At 40.3% G+C, this 21,654-nt stretch overlaps 1 long non-coding RNA gene across 2 annotated transcripts in view; it reads left to right on the forward strand.

Annotated features, from left to right (window-relative positions):
* A730082K24Rik (RIKEN cDNA A730082K24 gene) overlaps window positions 1-20,360 on the forward strand; it is a 35,318-nt gene extending 14,958 nt beyond the window's left edge. Inside the window, exons 3-5 of one of the 2 annotated variants that reach the window (NR_040319.1) lie at window positions 10,386-10,526; window positions 11,383-11,549; window positions 19,060-20,360. This is a non-coding gene — a long non-coding RNA (RIKEN cDNA A730082K24 gene). The remainder of the gene's footprint in view (window positions 1-10,385; window positions 10,527-11,382; window positions 11,550-19,059) is intronic. The other variant, NR_040317.1, reaches the window with a different exon arrangement.
* Window positions 20,361-21,654: the final 1,294 nt, after the last annotated feature.

Below are 21,654 nucleotides of genomic sequence, written 5' to 3' on the forward strand. Positions count from 1 at the left end.
CTCTCATTAAAATCATTAGCGGGTCCACACTGGCTGCAAACAGGCTGGTGCGTGGTAGGGCTTCAGAACCCAGACTCACATAAACATGCAGACATTGCACTTCCACATGTACTTGTGCATGCACGTCACATGTTTGTAGATCATGCTCACCACACCTGTGCACACATACGGGATCATATGCAGGGTAGGTACAGAACACCTCCCACATACATGAATCACTGATATACATATGCATAATCATAAGGATGATTACTTGCATATTGTACAAGCAAGCATATCAACATATGTGGATCCCGTGGTTGTACAGGATGCCTTTAGTGTCTAATCAGTATGATAGTGCATTCCTTTGACTATGGTTATGAATATCCATCTATTAGAGAGATTAGAAAGGACTATCTCAAGTTCCTTGGCTTTATTAATGGGGCAAGGGAATCTAGAAATAAGAGGCCATTGGCTTTCCATACCAGCGCATTGTTCCTTATTAAAATTTTCTTTCAACTTTTTTTCCCAATGAGGTCTTAATGCTACAGGCCAAAGCTACTAGGACATGTGAGGGACACGTAACTGTCCCTTCTTCTATTGATACCATTTAGATGGTTAGATTGCTTCATGGAGCACTTTATTCTGATTGGTCTTTTGGTTCATCCTCATGAGGATTGAAAATGGAGAAGAGAAGAATTAGAAATCTTGATTGGGCAGTGGGAGGAATGGCCTGACCTGGGACTCCTGAAGATGACATTTAGGCCCAAAAGCCTCCCTGGTATCTGAATATCATATCCTGTTTCTGTTTGTCAGCTCCTTTCTAATCTACCTGCTTCTGTTTCATATTCCACTTTAAGTACCTCCCTTGTTTTCCAGGAAGGACTCTTGATTTTACTGACTTGCAGAGAGAGACAGGATGCTCTCACCTCAGCTTGCATCTGTCTGTTCTCCCATGACCTGCCTACAGCTACTCCTGCCACTGGGTAGTCAGCAGGAGACTGTGGCCCTCAGTAGTCATGCTTGGCAGTGTAAATATGGGGAAGTTGAAGCATGAACCTTAGGGAATGGATCTCTTTCCCTCAAGGCAATTCAAGTAGGGTTTAGCACTGGGGATTAGAGGCACAGCCAGTGCTGATACAGGGGAGTTAATTTACTCTCAAGTTCAGAGGCATTGTGTTCCTTGGTGGTCATGGATTTCTCTAAAAATTTTGCAGGGAATCAGTGCTGGGTTTATGTATTTCACAAACTGTGTGGCCTGATTCCCCACAGTGTTCTATGGAACTTAGACTAGGTAGTGGAGAGTTGTGTTCAAAGTCTTCTGAAATAATGAGATTCAGCTTTCCACCTCCCAGGGTATTTTCTTAGTAGCACAGGAAATACAGGCTTTCCTTTCAAGGACCTTCTGTTTTCCTTCACCCTGGGTTCTAGAGAGGTCCTGGTGCCCCCTGTACCATGGATACATACATCTCTGTTACAGAGAAGTTGCTTACCCAAGTGTAGAAACTTTATGTTTCAAGGCCATGACACTGGTGCAGAAGACCTCTGTGTTCAAGTTCAGAGGTCATTGCAATGCCCTCCTGACCCTGGTTAGAGATTAGCCACTCCTCTTCTTCATTCCATCAACACATGGAAGTCTGGGAACCCATGGTGTTTTAAATTTGGAAGAAAGAAACCAGTCCATACTGCCTTGGTAGTACCAAATTGGGGGGCTTTGGCTACTCATGGGCCATTAAAATATAATTGAAGTCGTGTTTTCCATTTGGAACATGACCATAGCACACCATTCTTAAGAACCACAGAAGAGAACATGGTGAGGGAGTTTTCATACTCACAGCACTTGCAGACATAACGCTCAATGGTGACACATGGAGGAAAATAAGTAGCGGTTACTTTAAGCATTCAAGAGAGGGTAGGCAGGGGGAGTTATGCGCCAAAGCTCTCCGAGTAATTAAAGTGCAGTCTACATGTCTTGCCATTTGTCAGAACAAAGTAAATATTGGAATCTTAGTGCTTGCATCCTCTCGGCTAAATATCCTTCTGTGGCTATTGCTCAAATATTGAAAATCCTCATAGAAGTTCTAGTGCGAAACTGTCACTGGAGTAATTTATGTGGAGACATAACCTGCTGCCTCCCTGAACTCATGCATCTACCACCGGGGCTCATATCAATTTTGCTTTGGTCCCCATTAGCAATGTTGTCAAAAAAATTCACAGAAAAATAATGACCTTGCAAGCCAAGAAATTTAGATCCGGATATGAGCCATAAATCTGCATTAATTTAATAGTTAAAGTGCGTTAATGCTTTGTAATATTTTTTCTTTATAGAGAACACAATAGTGAGGTCATCTGTAATAAAGATGTTAGTTCTGAAACACCTGCTAGTTTGTTTTGCCTCTTGGGGCAAGAGGACATTAATGGATGAAATATGGCCTGGAGCTCCTTAAAATGCTGTTTTCTGGCAACCTCTATACAGAGCTATAAAACACTCACTCTGAGTGATAAAGGGTCTGGAGAAGGGATATATGCTCTCTATCATGCTTGATCTGACGTGAGCTTTGTTAACCTATCACTCATCCAGTGACGCCTACTGAGCAGCATAGGAAGTCAGGGACAGCCCCAGGGCTCAGTGAATAGAGGGGTCTGCCTTTCTAGACTAGTTCCTGGGGCTTGACTCCAGAGAAGGCACCCATTCTGGAATGTGTATCTACTTTTTCTCCTGTCATTGTGGTTCAGGAGAGTGGCTCACTGCCTATCACTGAATCTCTGGGCAAGTTTCAACATGTGCACAAAACAAAACAGTCAGACCTGTCATTTCTATAAGTAATTACTTTTCCATATTGGGGAAACATGTTTTGCTTCAATTTTATTTATTCTTCCCATAATAAAAGCTCTAAGTCATATATATATATATATATATATATATATATTCTTTCATATTCCTTTTTAATATTTATTTTTTTTCTTCTTACTGGAATAAATCTCTTGCAGAAATACCCAACAACCTACATAGATTGTGCCAACCCCAACTGAGAAATCTCTACAAACTCCATAGGATTCATAAAATTTGAGGTCTATAATTGACTTTGGAATCCAAGAGTCTTGTATCCTCCTGGCTAAATAGCCTTCCATGGCTATTGCTTGACTATTGAAAATACCTGCATAAGTTCTAGTAAAAACTCATTAGTGCTAGCAGTCTATTCAAGCAACAGCTCCAGGTGAAATGACTCACATATCTGACCTAAGTTTCAGGTTGGTGGAGCTGAAGGAAGGGCAATGCTGTTCAGAGAGCAAGTGTCAATGGACTCTCAGGAGGCTTGTTCTATAAACCAGCTCCTTAGGAACCATGGGGTATCAGGACAGAGGTACAGCCCTGTCGGAGGAGGAAGTCTATACTAAGACTTTCAAAGGGAAAGCAAGTCATTCTCTTGTAAGTAGGAGGCAGGCACAGGATGATCTTTCCTCACTCTAAGACCCCAGCGCTGAGAGCAGAGGGCAGGAATGCTTAGAGGACAGGTATCCTGGTAGGATGAGGGGGACAACCTAGTGTGTTCCAGAGGGTACTGATGAAGTACACTGTTGACCAGGAGCCTTAGCACTATCTCCAACAATGCTTATACTCTGCTTGAGAGCATGGACTTGAGGAGTTCATGCAGGGACTGTAGGAGAAAGCAGAGAAATATGTCTTTGAAACACTGTAGATGCCTAGGCAGGACACAGGCCAGGTGTGTGGTCATAGCCCCTCTTAGTGGAAAAAAAAAGACTGGACTTTTGTCAGGACACCAACTTCTAGGCTAACAGAGCTTCTTGGCTTAGCTCTCTTGGCCTTGGAGTGTAGACCTGCAATCAGATTAGTTGATGAACTCCTAAAAGAATCTGAACATAGAGATGTCTGGAGCAGAGGCTATCTTTCCAGATTTAAATCATTTTAGCTGCCTCATGTTGTTCAGTGACTTGCCAAGTCATCAAAAATAGGACCTTGAGAATGATACTTTGAGCAGATTTCTATTCTGATATTTTCCAATGAGGAGTTTAAAGATGAAGGTGAATGAAGTTATCTGAGATTACAGCCTAAGTCAGTGGCAGAGTTGGATTCTGTTCTGGGTTGGCCTGATCCCCAAACTATGATCAGACCTACTAGTTTTGGCAACACTGTCATTTCCTGTTCAATAACTAAATCAGGAAAAACAGATATCTTCCTTAGGTTTATGTGGTCTCTTTAATCTATAATGTAGCTTAGATGATGGAGGCAAAGACCTTCTTCCTCAGTGCCTTATGACTTTAGTCAGTCAACAGTTGATACAAATGCATTTGCTGAATAAAATAATATTGGGTGCAAATATCAGTATTGACAGTACCCATAATCCATAGGTCATAACATCAGATGGATTTCTATCTTCTGTCTCTCATCTCCCAGTACTGAGTTCCTTGGCATGCCAAATTTGAGAGAGTGGAAGCTCATGGAAGACCTCCAGCAGAGGTGCTGGTTCTCTGTAGCCTCTTAATAATAATGTAGTCTCTGATAGCAGTTGATTACGTATCCACCTCTAAGTTGCAGCTCAGTTTCTAGTCTGAAGAAGGTGTTTTATTGTGATAAATAAATGTCACCTCACCATTTTTTATCAAAAGCCAAGGAGTCATGGCCAACCTCCAGGTTATACTGTTTACTGTGACCTCCACCATCATTGAAGCTACCAAATGAAGACTGATGTTTGGATTTCTGCTGACCTGGGGGGATAGAACTGTGAAAGTAAGCACTTGAGGATCACCACTGTGTGCCGCATACTGAGCTGGTAGCTTGGCTTGTATCGTAAGCCATTGACGTGGGTCTACTGAGCCTGATTTATGATTAGGAATATGAGGTTCAGAGAGGTTTGTCACACATCTGTGATCACTCATAGTAAGTCAAAACCAGTCTTTGAACTTGGGTTTTGAACTTGGGCTTGACCCTGAAAGACAAATGTTTTAGTCTACAGTGCTGGGAAATTTGCAATAAGTTAAAAAGATAACTGGCTGAAGGCAGTAGCAACTCTCTACTGTTTGAGCATAATCTTGAAGTTAATCTGATTTTAGCCTTTCATTGTTCCCCTCTGGAGCTGTCTTACAATGTAAGTTGTGTATAAGTGAGGGCCATGCAAAACAATTCTTGTCTATAGAAATGCAAATTAATTCTGTCCAGTCCAGGCTTAATTGACTCTCCCCTTCCACTCCCTCAGCAAAAACAAAACCAAAATACCAGTTTTGCATCCATCTATAAACTCGTGTTAGACTTTTTGATTTCTCCTTTGAGCAGGTTATAGCATATTTTCCAATTCTTTTGCTAACAGATGTTCATTTTATGCTTTGCATTCATTTAAATATCTGAGTCAAGATTTTTCTTTGCTTTTTTTTTTTTTTTTTTTTTTTTGGCTTTTAAGAAAGTTGCCTTTCAACATCCATGTAGAAAAAAAAAAAATTCCGCTGGCTACCAGCATGGCCAGTTTCTATGTAGTCACAAGTGAAATGTAGACCTATACAACTGGGATATTGGCATGAGAAGGTCTTTGCCTCCATCACTCAAGCCTGGTTATTGATTAAAGGGACCACATACCCCTACTATTTATAAACCTAGGGCTCCAAAGAGGATGTTTGTTTTTCCTGCTTTTAATTATTGAACATGAGATGCCAGTGTTGTTTTGCCAACAGCAGCACAATAGGTCCCTAATGAAACTCACTGAGCTACTAATAATTAAACCAGCGAGCGGAAGTAACCAGAGCTGTGAGATATCAATTAACATTATTCAATAGTCACTCTTATTGTCTTGATTGTTTTAAGGAAAACTGATTTTGATGTTATTTCATGAAATGCACCACATAGAATGTCCATCTCTAAGGAAACTACTGTAAGGTTTGAACTCCAAAGTTGCCTAATCCCTGGTTTATATCATTGTCTTGCTAATACCTTTTAGATGACTGAGTACCTGAGTGGATTTCCCTGAGACTGAATCCTTAAATATGTAAGAACAAAGATTTGGAAGGATTGTTCTGAGGCTAAAATAGGATTGGGAGACTAGGAATACATTCAAAAACTAAACTTGGACTTGGTACCAGGTTCAGCACATCTTCATTTTATTCCATCTCATCTCCTTCTTCTCCTCCACCTCCTACCACCTTAGAGTCGGAAACCCATCATCTCCTTAGGCATGCCTGCAATATCTCAGTGTGTCCATATCTTCATCTTTGTATCACAACCTGGACTTTGAATCACAGCACTTCCAAAATGTCAGATCTAGATATCATGGCATCTTACCAGATTGTAACAGGGGCTTGGGTCAGTGGTAGTCAAGTCAGAAGGAAAGTCAAGCCTATGGGGTTTGTTTCTGGAAGCTGAAGAAATTAATTACTTTCCCTTCTCAACTGATTCCATAAGTTCATGACAGAGAGCATTTAGGATCTCTGAAGTAATGGGATTTGTGACTTGAATATGTTTCTCACTATGTAGCCACAGTTGGTCTCCCTCTGTTACCATGTCCCCATTGCAGGAAATTGGCTTAGTCACAGCTGAGGGTTCTTACAGGCCTTATCAAGCTGATGTAGAAACAGCAGAAGGGCCTTGATCCCTAAAAGTGATTCTGATAGCTCAGGATTTTCAAGTACTTAATTACTAAGAATTTTTGATGCATTCTTCTCATTTAGTATTGATCTAGGATACTCTCCTGTTACTTACCCATGTGTCTACTTTTGACCACTCCCAGTCTTGGGTCTATCATCCAGCCTCACATCTCTGATCCAATTTCTTTCTAATTCTAAACCCCTTGCCTGCTTCATTAAAACACCATGAAGTCAGCGGACTGAGATGCCAAGTACTGCTGCAAGACCAGCCTTTAGCTCCCAATTCAAACAGTCACAACACACACACACACACACACACACACACACACACACACTGTATGAGTCTAAAGAACCAGTGCTTTTGTGAGTCACCAAAGACATAAATTCAGGCTTTAGGTGGGTATTGTTAAAATATTTGTGTATTATTAGCTTAATAATGAGAGAGCAATTAAAAATCAATATGAAGATATCTCAAGTAGAGCAAAAGTATTTCAATTTTAGGATCATAGATTTGGGCCTGTAATAAGGCACATGGTCTCTATCTTTTTTTTTTTTTTTTTTTTTTTTTGGTGGTTCTAGCTTAGCACATCATAACAGTGCTAAAATGGTATTTTAAATGTTGACTCCATATGCTGTAGCAAATCACATTTATCAGCAACACTCCATACCTACACCCTTTCTGTTGTATGTGAAGGATATAGAATTTTTATTGTTATTGTGAGAAATTGTTGTGTGACACTATTCCTGGGTAGATACGAATGAATATCTACTCACTCCAGATAGGGAACTGCTATAGACCAAAGTACTGATACTACCAAAGTCCAATTTGGTGAAACAATGAATTATGGAGACTACTTGTAGGAATAAGGGCAAGAGGTTACTGACAGGAGCAGAAATAACTCAAAATAGATGCATTACCAAAAGCCCACCCCAGCAAGGGTGACAGTTTAAGAATGCTAGACACCTGGAGCATATTGTGCAACCTGCAGGCAATTTGATAGGTGGGATGGTGTACTTTTCAGGAAGTTCAGTTGGTTTGAGCATCTTCCAGGCAGCTTAGTTGCCCTCTGTTTCTTCCAAGTAGCTTGGCTTGTGCCTTAGCTTTTTTTTCTATTGCTGTGAAGAGACACCATGACTAAAGCAACATATAAAAGAACACATTTAATTGATGCTTGCTTATAATTTCAAGGGTAAGTCCATGACCATCATGATGGGAAGCATGACAGCAGGCAGGCAGACATCACTCTGGAGCCGTAGCTGAGAGCTTATATTGCAATTGCATCAACAAGTTGGAGGCAGAGGTAGCTAGCTAGATACATAGGTAGATGGATAAATAGATTATAGATAGATAGATAGATAGATAGATAGATAGATAGATAGATAGATAGATAAAGATAAATACAGAAAGAGAAACAGAGAGATGCAGAGAAAGAGATATTCACACACACAGATGGGGGTGGGGGGATGGGAGAACTGACAGTTCTTAAACTTCAAATCTCACAGCTCTACTCTAAGGTCATACCTCCTAATCCTTCCCAAACAGTTCCAGTAACTATGTATGAAGCATTCAAATATATGAAGCCCTGGAAGCCATTCTCCTTCAAACACAACAGCTGGTTTGGGCTTTATCTTAGTAGTTCATATTGTCTGAGAGTGTACCTCAGCAGTTTGTACTACTATGTATATGCTTGCTTATGGAGGGGCCTGGGAATCTGGTCATTTTCAGGGACTTCCTGAAGATTTTTCTTTGTTTACTTGCTAAGCTTAAAGAGTATCCTTGTAGGATGAATGTTTCACCTCTACTTAGGATATTCAACGTCTTAAGAACCTTTATCTAAGAAGAAGATTGTATCTCAGGGGAAATTGTTACACAACAAAAATTCTCAGAGTACTGTGGTGGGAGAGGAGATAATATGACCTTGATATTTTCTGTTAAAGTGGGGAATAGACTGGCCTGAGGACCTTGGTTTTGGATGTGGTATAAGGAATCCGAGGCTTACTTGGTAAAGGCACTCAGGTCATAGAGTTGTGCACAGGCAGGCTATGCTGAGGAGAGGAGCCAGTGGTGTGGAGGAGGAGACCATGAGAAAGATAGCCCTGGTTAATATTAACACCAGTTTAACATATCTAAGCTGGTGTGATGGTTGAGTTCATTGTCGGCTTGACTGGTATCTCGGAGGTGTTTCTAGAGAAGCACTTTGATTGAAAAGTGGGGGCACCATCTCATGCGCTGGGGGTCCTCAACTGAATAAAAAAGACAAAAGGCAAAGCTGAACATCCGCATTCGTGTCTCTGCTCCCTCACTATGGATACGATGTGACCAGGTCCTTTATCTTTCTACCTTCCTGCCCTCCCATAATGATAGACTTTAAACTGTGAACCACAGAAACCTATCCTCTAAAAGGTCCTTTAAAACACGATTAATTTTTTGTTTATTTACTTGTTTTCATGTGTATGTGTGTGCCTGCACGAGTTTATTAATGTACAATGGCCCACAGGGTCCAGAAGGAGCAGGTGTTGGTGTAAGTTTTGGAACAAGCCAGTAAATGCTTTCAACCACTGAGCCATTTCTGCTCTTCTTCAGTTGCTTTTGTCAGTTACGGGGTTGGGATAACTATAAAAACTAACCACTGCTATTGACTTCTCCAGAAAGCTATGCTTGAAGGCCACTCCCTGAAAAACAATCTGAGGGTCTGAGGCCCACAGCCAGGAAGCTCTGGACAAATATTCAGGTTCTCAGATCTCAGACTTGGTTTAAGCGTGTTCCACTCCAGTTCTGCCAAAGCCGTGGCATGAGGTTTATTGTCGGCCCTAGGAGGAGGGGTTGAGCATAGGTTTTCAAGCCACCACCAGGTTGATTGCCCACTGGACATTTTTCTGCACACAACTCTGAGCTTTCTCAGGAAATCAGCTAACAGCTTTTCCTTGGGCCGCTAATGTAATAGTGCTTATTTTAGGGATCTTTGTAAGGCTGTGGAAAGCATCAGGGTTTCCTTGTAAATCCATTATGTCTTCTTCAGTTAGAAATTATCCCTGACAAGCAGTCCCACAGCAAAGAATAGTCACCATTTCTTTCTTTCTTTCTTTTTTTTTCCCCCTAGAATAAAAAGGAGGGTTGGCTTCTTCTATTATTTTTTTATTATGACTGTCCTCCTTTTGGTTGTGACATTCGATGTATTATTTAGCGTAAGTGCTTGATTAAGGACAAACCAGTGCGGGCAGAGTAGGAAAAGAAAGGGAGAAATCACAGATGCTCTGGTCCTCCCACTCCAAACTTAGTGGCTGGGATGAAAATCCATTGCAGGACTCTTTAGGGATCCAACTTGTTACCCTGGGCACAGGAGAGCGCATTCTGGCTGAGGGACCTTCTGACCGTTTCTGGGTCAGCAAAACCTTGGTTGCCTTTCTTTCACGTACTGCAACTCTTGTGCCTTTATTAAATATTAATTTGCTGTCAATAATTAAATGCTGATTATTTGATCTCTAATGGGGTCAGGATTCCCACAGTCCCATATTAATGTAATAATGCAAAAGAAAAAATTGCCTTTCAGATGGAAAAAATGTACTTATTATTCTTTCTTTGTTCAGAGTAAAATGGTTTGTCTTAAATTAAAAATTAAAAGCAGGATTTTCTTTAATCTTCGAATTAAATTAGTGCTAATTAGTTCTATTTTCTGTACAACATTCACATGCTAAAATCTCGGCCATTCCTTCAGCGTGTTAATGGTGCCCTTTGGCTGTAATCAAGATTGTCTTACATTAAAAATGATACAGTTAACTCAATTATATTAAGATTCATTGTTCTCAAATCACAGGGTTATGACTAGAAGCTGTTGGAGCTGTTGGAAGGGCTGAGATTGCCAGGGTGCAGAAGAGAGTCAGTCACCATTTTCAGTTCAAAATCCTGGTTGCTAGAGCAAGACTCACAAAGCTCCAAGTGCTCCGGGTTCCTGGGGGTAAGTGGTGGGCACTGGGATTGGGTGCAGATTTCTAGCAACATGGTAGCACGCAGCACTATCCCTGAAAGAGAAGGGCTCTAAGAGAGTCTGCCTTCTGTGTTGGCACTATATTTAAGGGCAGCCCATACCTCCTTCATCCTTACTCTTCAAGGATGCAGGGCCTGGGTTCTAGGTCAGGCAGCATCGAGTGATAACAACATCTGGTGTGTGTGTGTGTGTGTGTGTGTGTGTGTGTGTGTGTGTGTGTGTGATGCTGGACACTGTTTAAGCAATAGCCCTAAAGAGTTGATGTGTTAGTCTTAAATTCCACACTTGGCCAAGGCTCTGAGGGTTAAATAGTTGTTCTAATAGCACTTGACTGGTTAAAGGGCATAGTTACCATTCTTATCCAGATATGATGAATTCCAGATCCCTTACCTTCATCTATTAATATGTATCACTACAATTCAAGAAGCGCTTTTGTTTCTGTAACCAAAAAGATTCTTGCAGTGTCTATGTGCATTTTTAAGAATGCTTTTTCTTTTTCAAAAAACATTATTATTTTCTTATTATTTTATGTGTTTGGGTATTTTGTCTGTACACGTGCCTGTATACCACATGTGTACCTGGTGCCTATGGAATCCAGAATAGGGTCTTAGATCCCCTGGAACTGGAGTTACAGATCATCGTGAGCCAAGGGGTGGCTGCTGGGAATTGAACCTGGCTTCTCTAGAAGAGAAGGAAGCACTCTTAACTACTACTGCCAAGGTAGCCCAATGTGTATATTTTGGTAGAGGAATGAAAGAGAGTAATTCTAGAACTTTCTCGGATGGCAGTATAGGGAATCATAGGCCTGTTCCATATTTTCCAACAGAGATATCATCTTTGTGTGAAGTTGTGTGGGAAGAAGAGAGAAAGATCTCCCTCTGAAAGCTTCATACTGTCTCTCTGATGTGGTACTCACTGGACTGCCCCAGGAGGATATGCGGAGCACTTTTGCTGTATCAGCTCAGAGGCTGCCACATAATCCAGGCTCATCTTGTAACCTTGAACAGTATTTTTTCAATTAATTCTGTCTTGGATCTGAGGAAGAAAGTGGAAAGGATAAAGACTATGGGAATAGAGAATAGAGATGGCGATATAGGGCAGGGAGAAGGACACACACAAATACACAAACAAGAGAGAGAGAGGGAAAGATAGGTAGATGGGGGAGGGGAGAGAGAGAGAGAGAGAGAGAGAGAGAGAGAGAGAGAGAGAGAGAGAGAGAGAAGAGATCTCTGTAGACAACAAATAAGAGGCCGTATAAGAGAGAAAAGCCTCTAAGGTCTGTTTTGCCATAGTAACAATAACCAGCAAAATGAATGTACATTAAATGCTCATTAAACAGCTTTCTGAATATTTCTAACATAAACCATCTCCATAATACAAAAGTTTCAATTTTCAGCTAAGTAGCTTCACAATGCAACAAATGATACTTTCACACAATCCGAAAAGAGGAATATATATATGTGTGTGTGTATACATAATATATATAATATAATATAATATAATATAATATAATATATATATATATCTTTCCAGATGCATTATCAACATCCTGTTTGCTATTATTAATTCAACAGCAATGTATATTTATGGCAATTTGCTGCAAGTTTTCACAAAAATGGGAATTTCTTCTCTTGTGTTTGTAGTTCATTGACGCTAATATTTTCAGTTGTTTGCTGTGAATAATATTTCAAAGCAGGTAGGCTTGATGTAGAAAGATCTGTGCATGAGCAGAGAGCAAGAAGAGGGCAGGCATGAGCATGGCAGGTGGCCTGTTGGGTTGAGGGATGAGAGGGTGTAGAAGGAATCAGTCAATATCTCTCAGAGGGCCAGAGTCTATCTTAATCCAGCAACTCAGCTCAGTGGTGGTCATGACAGTTTTGACACATGGTGTCCAGCTGGCTGGAGTCCTGGTTGGAGGTCTGGGGAGCTCTTTTCAATGTGACACATCACATTTTTGTCACAGTTACCACAGTGGTACTCCAGGCTCTCATCTGTCACCACTTCTTTTCTCTTCCATCCATGCTTTCATTTACCTGTGCTTCAAAGCAGAGCACACTTCCTGTAAGAACAGACTCAGAGACTCGGCACTGAGTGTCCTATTTTCAAATCCTAAATTATTTACAAAATATTTTAATGGCTGAAAAAATACTGAAAGAAAAGTCTGTACATGGAAACTAGAACATAGCACCCATGGTTTTGGAAACACTAGTTCTGTGGACTGTGCCTGTGGCTGGACTGGAGCAGGGCATCAAAGACTGCCCCCCTTGTCTCCTCTTGAGGCAGTGGCATGGCCATGGACAGGAGAGCACTGGGCACTTTGGTGCCTCTTCAATTAGAGTGTCCATGAAGGAAAGTTCATCTGCAGTCACACATGGCTTCCACAGGCAGAAAGCCGCTAAGTTTCAGGGCCTTTTCTGGTTCAAAGCCCAGACTCAGAAGATACTTGAAAATCTACAGTTTAAAAAGCAACCACAGCACAGATAGGTGGCTCTACATAAGTGTGCTCACATTCACCCTCTCTCGGGACACACTGAGGCTGTGTTCTTATTGCTTGAGTCAGATTTTGTAGTTACTATAAGGAAATACCCAAGGTACTTTCTAAAGATCAAGGATTATTTTGGCTGATAGTTGTACAGGTGCAAATTCTAAGAGCCTCATCTGGCAATGCCTTTCTTGTTGGCAGAATCCTGAGGTGATGCAGGGCATCAAATTGCAAAGGACAGGGAATATGGTGTGCATAGTTGTGTTTGTCTGATCTCTCTCTCTCTCTCTCTCTCTCTCTCTCTCTCTCTCTCTCTCTCTCTCTCTCTCTCTCTCTCTCTCTCTCTCTCTCTCTCTCCTCTCTCTCTCTCCTCATAAAAATCACCAAAACTCAATTATAAGGTCTTAACCTGCTGATCTTATCTAACCCTAATCACATCCCAAAGGCCTAATTTCCACATTTTTTAGAAGCACAGTCAGATTGTATTTCTATCATATCCAGATGGTGGTACCCGCTCTAAGTCTCTCAGGCCCCTTTACCAAATCATGCAAAACTCCACCTGTAATCTGACCAAAGCAGGTATATGATAAGGCAATAGAGAGGATTATTTTCAACCTTCTCTTTGATGGATATCTGGTCTTGAAATAGCATTCATCATTCAAAATTAGGAGCATAAATAAAGGGATGGACCACATATGAATAAAACAAAGTATAAGCTTGAAGCACTAGACAGAAGAGAAAAAGCAAAAATGGGAGCAAATGTTTCGGTCTGTGTTTTGGGTCATTAATAAATACCATATGGTAAAGTACAAGTAAGAGAAGCTAATTCCACAGAGAGGAAAACTGTGAAAGGGAACTAGATAGAGCAACAAATACAGAGAGAACCATGGCAAAGAACAAAACAAATACCATAGAAAATTTAATGAGTGGTTTAGAAGACAAATTGGAGTCTTCTCTAAAGTATGAAATATAAAGACATTAAAGTAATAAACCACAAATTGATAGGTATGCATGGCCAAGAATAAAATCTGAAGAGTAGATCTCTGGGCATCCTAAAATAGGGACAAAAATTGTGTGTAGGGGAGAGGGGACTGAAAAGAAATACAGGGAAAATTAAATTTGAAAGTGATAAATATATTTGCCTAATTTCATAATCAGCCAAGTTGTCCTTCACTCCAGGTAAAACAGAATTATCAGATGTTGATTTATGTGAGGTCTAGTCAGTAGTAGTCTTCCATTATTCTTTACCCATCAGCCATCTAAAACAAAACAAAACAAAACAAAACAAAACGCTGCAAAATATCATTATGTTCTTTAACTTGCCCTTAAAGTTCTTCATCAAAAGCAATAGTTTCAAATGATAAAGTAAATTTTTCGTAAGAGTCAGCTTACAAAAAACTGAAATGCTAGCATGAAATAAACTTTCTTACATATACAGTCTACAGGGCTTTGAAAAATGCAAGCAGTCATGCAATCACTCCCCAGTGAAGATGCAGAGCTCGTTAGTTACCCAGGTAGTTTCAGCAGACACCTCTTTCTACTTCGTCTCCTGGAAACCACTGATCTGATTTCTCTTTGTATGGTGTGTCTTTTCCAGGACGGTGTATAAATAGATTTTTGCAGCAAATAGTCATTAGTTCCTGGCCTCTACCACTCTGCGTAATGCATCTGGAACTTTCTTGTTACACATCTGAAGAATTCTTTTTATTGATGAATACTATTCCACTGTGTAGATATACCATAGCTTCTATTTATCTCATGAGAACATTTTTCTCAAGTTTTGACTATTTAAAAAATCGCTATAAAGTGTAGGTCTTTATATGAAGAATTTTTATTTTGGGGTAAATTATAAGGAGAGGGATAAATCCCTTTACCCTTTAAAATGCATCCTATGGAATGGAAAAATCACAGGATTTTGTGACCCACTCTAACTTACAACTAAATAATAATCAAGAAGTCCTTTACTATAACTTTGATCTTATCTCTCTTCCCCCTTGTGTCCATCCTACTTCACCCCAGAATTATACTCTAATATTAATGTAGTCCTGTACTTGGAAGACTTTACTTCCTTATCCTTTTTTGAATAAAAAGATGTATATAAGTATCAATTTGAAATTTATTTTTAAAAATTATCTTTAAAAGTATTTGGTTGTAGTTGATTCTCCTCCCCCTTGACTCCATCTCTTCTCCCTGACTCCTTTGCTCCTTCCACATCTTTTAATCCCCAATATTCCTCTCCCACTTGGAGTTCTTGTCACCCTCCCAAACCCCCAAAGTGATCAATATTTCTCATGTAATTGTGCAATCACCATCTCAATTGAGGTATCAGAGAAATGCAAATTAAAACCACTATGGTCAGAATCACCACCATCAAGAAAGCAGACAAAAGAAAATGCCCTCTGTGATGAGTGATATAAGCTTGAATATTTAGATTCTCCAGTGGTTGACTGTTGATTTGGTTCACAGCTCCCAGTCTTAGAGTTGGTCCACAGAACATCTTTCGAAATCCCTACTAGAGTATCTGAGACTTTTGACCGTTAAGGCCTGGCAGCTTTCTATAGATTCTCTTCTTTAGCTCTTTACAATCTTCTCCCACTGAAACACTAACCTGGATTGACCCTGCTTAACTTTTGAGTTCAAATTACAATCAGATAAGACACATTCAATGTATGATTATAGAGTCATCACAGCTTCTTGTCTTTCTCCAACCTCATCTCTCCATATTATCTCCACCCCCAACCCTCACCATTCCATTTGTATTTTTCTTAGCTGTATTCTTCAACTTTTCAGAGGCTTCTCCTCATGCTAGCAACTGTCCTGGCCGCTTCTCCAAGGATATTAGTCACCAACATTATTTGCTACTACTGCTGCTCTCTTAGCTCCCACTGCTGCCATCTGCACAGGCTCCCCCTACACCACCACCATTAACCACTGTGACTGCTTTCAAGGCTCTTGACAGCTTCTGCAGCTCTGAGGTGTCCACACTCCGCTGATGCTGCTTCTCTCTTTCTGGCAACTCAGCCATCTCTACTGCTGATGGGTGTTAAGAGTAGGCAAGAAAAGACAACCCAAGATAAGGCTTCTGTGGAGCCTAAGGTTGCAACATCAGGGAGGCAGCATGGGAGAGTTTCTCCTGGCAGGCTCATACAGTAAGCTCAATGGCCTGCTTACAGAGCTGGAAAGGAACTGTTTCCACCAATTACAGTGGACCTTCATGCATATGAAGGATTGTGTTTACACACAATCCCTGCCTTTTCTGCTTTGTCTGAGTTACTAGTCTTTCTGTCACATCCCAGACAAGTGCTACCTTTCTTGTCTGGGTGAAAGAGGCTGCAGATCATTTGAGTTCATCAAGGTTTGAGCTGACACAAACTTAGCCACAGTTGTACTTCAGGGAAGGAGTTGTGTTTTGTGTTTTGCAGCAAGCAGCTGCAATTGGTATGTAACTTCCTCAAGGCATATGCAGAGTTTGAAGTGACCTAAGGATAGTCTGACTTGCTGTTTAACTGACAGTCTTCAACAGGCAGGGAGCTGGGGAAGGGTCTAAGAGCTGGTAATTATAGAACCAAAGATTCCTATCCGCAAACATCTATGCTTAGTTACAAGAAAGTAAACACCAGAAGGGATGCTTTCATTAAAGAACTATTGTTACTTTCAATGGTTATTGTAACGATGTTAAACAGCATTTTGACCATGCTTAACACTTGTCTAGCACCCTGAGGTGAGATGGATTCTCCTCATCTGCCTTAAATCTTAAAAGTTCTGATTAGGATGAGTAGGTCAACCCTCCCATCCCACTTTCCTATTACAGTGATAAAAGAGAGTCGTGGGGTAGGGGGATGGCTCAGTGAGTAGACTACTTAGCTCTTAAGTTTGAGAACCTGAGGTAGAATTTCCTGCACCCATGCAAAAGATGGGTATGCTAGCAAGTGGTGAGATGAGAGGCAGAGGCAGGAGAATCTCTGGGAACTTAGGTAAGCAACCCTGGCACATGTTTTGTAAACAGGAGGCCCTGCCTAAAACAAAGTGGGAGACAAAGACTGACACTAGATCTTGTCTTCTCACAACCACACATATGCTGTGACATTTGTACACACACACACACACACACACACACACACACACACACACACACACCGAAAGAGCAGCAACTAAGGACTACCAAAATCAACAGGGGAGACTTGAAAAGCATTCAGAACAAAATCCATCTTAGTTTGCTTTCTATTGCTTTGATAAAGATCATGACAGAGTTTATTTCATTTCACATCTTAAAATTCATCATGCCGGGGAGTTGAGATAGGAACTGAAGCAGAGGCCATAGAAAAGGAAGAAACATTGCTTACTGGTCGGCTTGCTCATGGCTTCCTCAGCTAGCTTTCCTATACAACCCATGTGTACCTTCCTAGGAACTGCACTGCCCACAGTGAGCAGAGCCCATTCACATCTACCACTAATCAATACAATGCTCCCACAGACTTGGCTACAGGCCAATCTGATGTAGGCAATTCATTATTTTAGATTCTCTTCGTAAATATATCTACGTTTATGCCAAGTTGACAAAAACCAACCAGCACAACATTGGAAACAAATAAAAGGCACTTTGAATATTAATACTTTCCACTGTAAAAATAGAGACTATTTTCAAAACATGGAAAGATTATCCATCAACATGGAATTCTAGATACATCAAAACTGCTATTCAAAATGAGGGCAATATGCAAATATTGTAAGAAGGAATTAAGGCAGATTTTTCCATAAGTGTTAACAGCCTCTTAATGTAGACTCTAGTGAAGACCAGTAATATGGCTTAGTGGATGAAGGTGCCTGTAGCCAAGACCCATGACCTAAGTTCAATTCCTAGGACCCACTTGACCGAAGGAGAGAACTGGTTTTTCTGAAGTATTTTTTGACCTCCACATGAGTCAGTGTTCTGCTGCAATACCCCCCAGATTCATACAAAATAAATCAATATTAAACAAATAAATATTAAACTCTGTTTACAAAGAACTGGTGAAGAATGAACTCTAGGAAGAGGGAAATATAGCTAAAAAAAGTATGCAATCACAATAATTTCTGTTACTGAAATAAATTGAAATTTTTACCAAGAGAGGTGAGGATGGGAGTAAATGGTATCTCATCATATCATGGAGTGACAGTGCTGTTGTGGGGTAGGTGTCAATCCACAGTCATCCCAGCCTGGGGGCCTTATAGCTCAATTGGTGGCAAGGTTTTGACATTTCCAGTTATCTCTCTATTACATCAAGTTTTAGGAAACTTCACTCATTTTCTTAAGCCACAATGCCCTTAACTTTGTATCAGGAATGCATGTATCATTTCTATACTTATGTAATATTCAAACATATTCTTTCTTTATGTCATTTCTATTATGGGGTTTTGAAATACTGACAAGAGCAGATCTTGATCCCAGCTTTTCAATAGGAAATTAAATTCTGTGTCACTTAGAAAAATCATTTCAGAAATGATTGGGAAAACTAAAACATATCTGTCATAGAAGCCACACTACATGTCTGTTGTCTGGGTTATTCCTCCCATGTAGCCTTGGGCCACCAGGTGACCAGCTTTTCACCTTCTTTCTGAGAAGATAGATGGGCCTTTGTATTATGGAGCCTCTGGTTCATTTGGCTACTTGTCAGGAGGAAAGCAATATTTTGGCTGTTTTAAACATCACTTTTCTTATATGGTGAATATTTTCTTTAACTATAGATGGACTGAAAAACTTTCACAACACATCCAAGGTCATTCCCAATAACTATAAACCATAAAATTTGAAATTCCATGCTGTTATTACTGAGTAAGTGTGGGGATTTTTAGACTTAGAATGAGAGTCCTCATACATGACTTACCTTGTGACGTGTAACTTTATTTGATATCCATTTTAATCAACACAGTTTTTCACCTGGTTAGGTTTCATACAGGACAAGATTATTTTAAAAAATCACGTTTGTTTCCTCCATCTCCATTTTTCTAACCCAATCATCCTTCTTTATGTTACTAAAACAGGTCCCCAGACCACACCGGGACTTCCTACCTCAGAATCATCATCAGATGGGAAGTCAAGTTGGAATTTCTGACAGAGGAACTCAGAAACAGAGACCACTGTTGACTTCATAAAACTGATAGGCCTGTTATGTTTTCTTTGTATTTTACCATTTTCTCTGGATGTCCTCTGTGCTGCATAACTTTTTTTGTCAACGTGACACAATTCCGTGTTCTCTAAGAAGAGGAGACATCAGTTGAGAAAATGCCTCCATCAGATTGGCCTGTGGGCAAGTTTTGGGGAACATTTCCTTGATGAACACTTGATGTAGAAGGGTCCAGATCACCGTAGGTATTGTCACCTTGTGTAGGCTATTCTGGGTCGTATAAGAAGGCAAGTTGATGAGCAAGCAATGGGGAGCAGGCCAGTGAGCAGCACTCCTTCATGACCTCTGCTTCAGCTCTTGTGTCCAGGTTCCTGCTTCTGAGTTCCTGCCTTGACTTTCCTCAGTAGTGCACTGTGATGTATAAGTATAAGCCAAATAACCTCTGCTTTCCTCAGCTGCTTTTCGGCATGGTGTTGACCATATCATCAAAAAGCAAACGAATGCGTCCCCCAAGCTTGAAAATCCTGTAACTTCTGTCACTCTCCTTCAACTGAGGTGACAGAAGAGTCTTTGGAACTAATATTTCATATCTTCCCTATGGCCTACCCAGATCAACCAACTAGTTCATGAAGTTCAATGTTTATTTCCTTCCTTAAATCCACTTCAGTTTCTATCCAGGGATTTCCAGTACCAGAACTGTCCCTCTAGATCTTTTCTGCCATCCCACCTCCATCTCTACCCTCCCCTTGGATGCTTGTTACATCTCTCTAGTGGAAGTCCACAAATCAACTTCTCCTAGCAACAAACTCACTGAATACATTGCTGTACCCAGGATCACAGCCACATATGAAGAGTATGTGAAGGTCCATCACTTCCCCTTGGAAACTGTCACAAGGCTCTGCCATGAGATGTGTTCAGCTTGCTGAGTTCTTTCTACTCAAGATCAGTTGCCTCTGCAACATACTGTCTAGTTTTGCCTAAACCAAAGAAGATGTAGCATTCCAAGTCAAAATTACAATTTGTCCTTGAGATATGCTACTGATAGTTTTAAATGAAAAATTATTTTAATATTCTTTCATTTTCTGACTTGAAGAACTGTACTTCTTATAGAACATGATTTTTGTGTATGTAGTATTTTAATATTTATACAGTTCTACTTATAATTATCATTTTCTATTACTGAAATATATTCTCACACACTGAGAATTTTATTCATGCATATAATGTGTTTCAATCAAGTCTACCTCCATTCCATTTCTCTAACTCTTTCTTCTTCCTTCTTCTTCTTCTTCTTCTTCTTCTTCTTCTTCTTCTTCTTCTTCTTCTTCTTCTTCTTCTTCTTCTTCTTCTTCCTTTTCTTCTTCTTCTTCCTTTTCTTCTTCTTCTTCTTCCTTCTTCCTTCTTCCTTCTTCCTTCTTCCTTCTTCCTTCTTCCTCCTCCCCCTCCCCCTCCCCCTCCCCTCCCCCCTCCTCCTCTTCTTCTTCTTCCTCCTCTTTCTTTCTTTCTTTCTTTCTTTCTTTCTTTCTTTCTTTCTTTCTCTCTCTCTCTCTCTCTCTCTCTCTCTCTCTCTCTCTTTCTTTCTTTCTTTCTTTCTTTCTCTCTCTCTCTTTCTCTCTTTCTTTCTTCCTTCCTTTCTTTTTCAGTTCACTTAGTGTTTCCAGTATGTGCAAGAGTATAGATAATCTTATTATTGTCAGAAAGCAGAAGTTATAGTTGTCTTGGCAAATTCTCTGCCACAATAGACATGGATGTGTGTGTGTGTGTGTGTGTGTGTGTGTGTGTGTGTGTGTGTATGCCTCCCATTTTCTAAATATGTGGCCTCAATCAAATGACCTGACTTCCTTGAAGCTTGCTTTTATTTTTCTGAAAAGGAAGCTGCATGCATCATCTTACAGCATTTCCACAGATTTGATGGGCAGTGTCTGGGAGGGCATCATTCTTAGCACAGTTATTGCTAAGTAAATGGATCCTGAGTCTAGGATGGTTGTAATGTCAGAGCTACCTTGGAGATTTGCCTTCGGTGGTTATGACCTATGCAATTCAGTCACTGGTTGGAGCCTGCCTATTAAGGGTAAGAAGATGTGTGGCACTTATCTCTAGTGTCAGTAACATGTGAATTTGGAAGGGTACACATTGGGAAAGCTTAGCTAAATGTAGAGACTTTGAACTGCAATAAGTTAGCTAGGCTTAGTTGAATTGCCTAGAAATTTTGTTTAATTAGGTTTACAGTTATGATAGTCTATGTGAGACATCTCTGTACATAACCAGCATTTTATAGCTTATATTCACTGGAACGTATCTGCTAACTCACCTATTCACATGTCAATCATTGCTCTACCTGGATTTTTCTTTCACTTGTCTGACTTCTAAGCCAGTGGATATGTTTTACTCCTTGATATAAAAGGTGGTGATCAGCAGACTGTCCACAAGATCAGAGGTCATGAGAATTGGAATAGTTGTGAATTGACTTCATGGGCCAAGCTCATCCTGTGGGCAATGGTTGGTCTTTCCC

The sequence above is a fragment of the Mus musculus genome, chromosome 7 (genome assembly GCF_000001635.26).
Source record: "Mus musculus strain C57BL/6J chromosome 7, GRCm38.p6 C57BL/6J".
NCBI classification, from domain to species: Eukaryota; Metazoa; Chordata; class Mammalia; order Rodentia; family Muridae; genus Mus; species Mus musculus.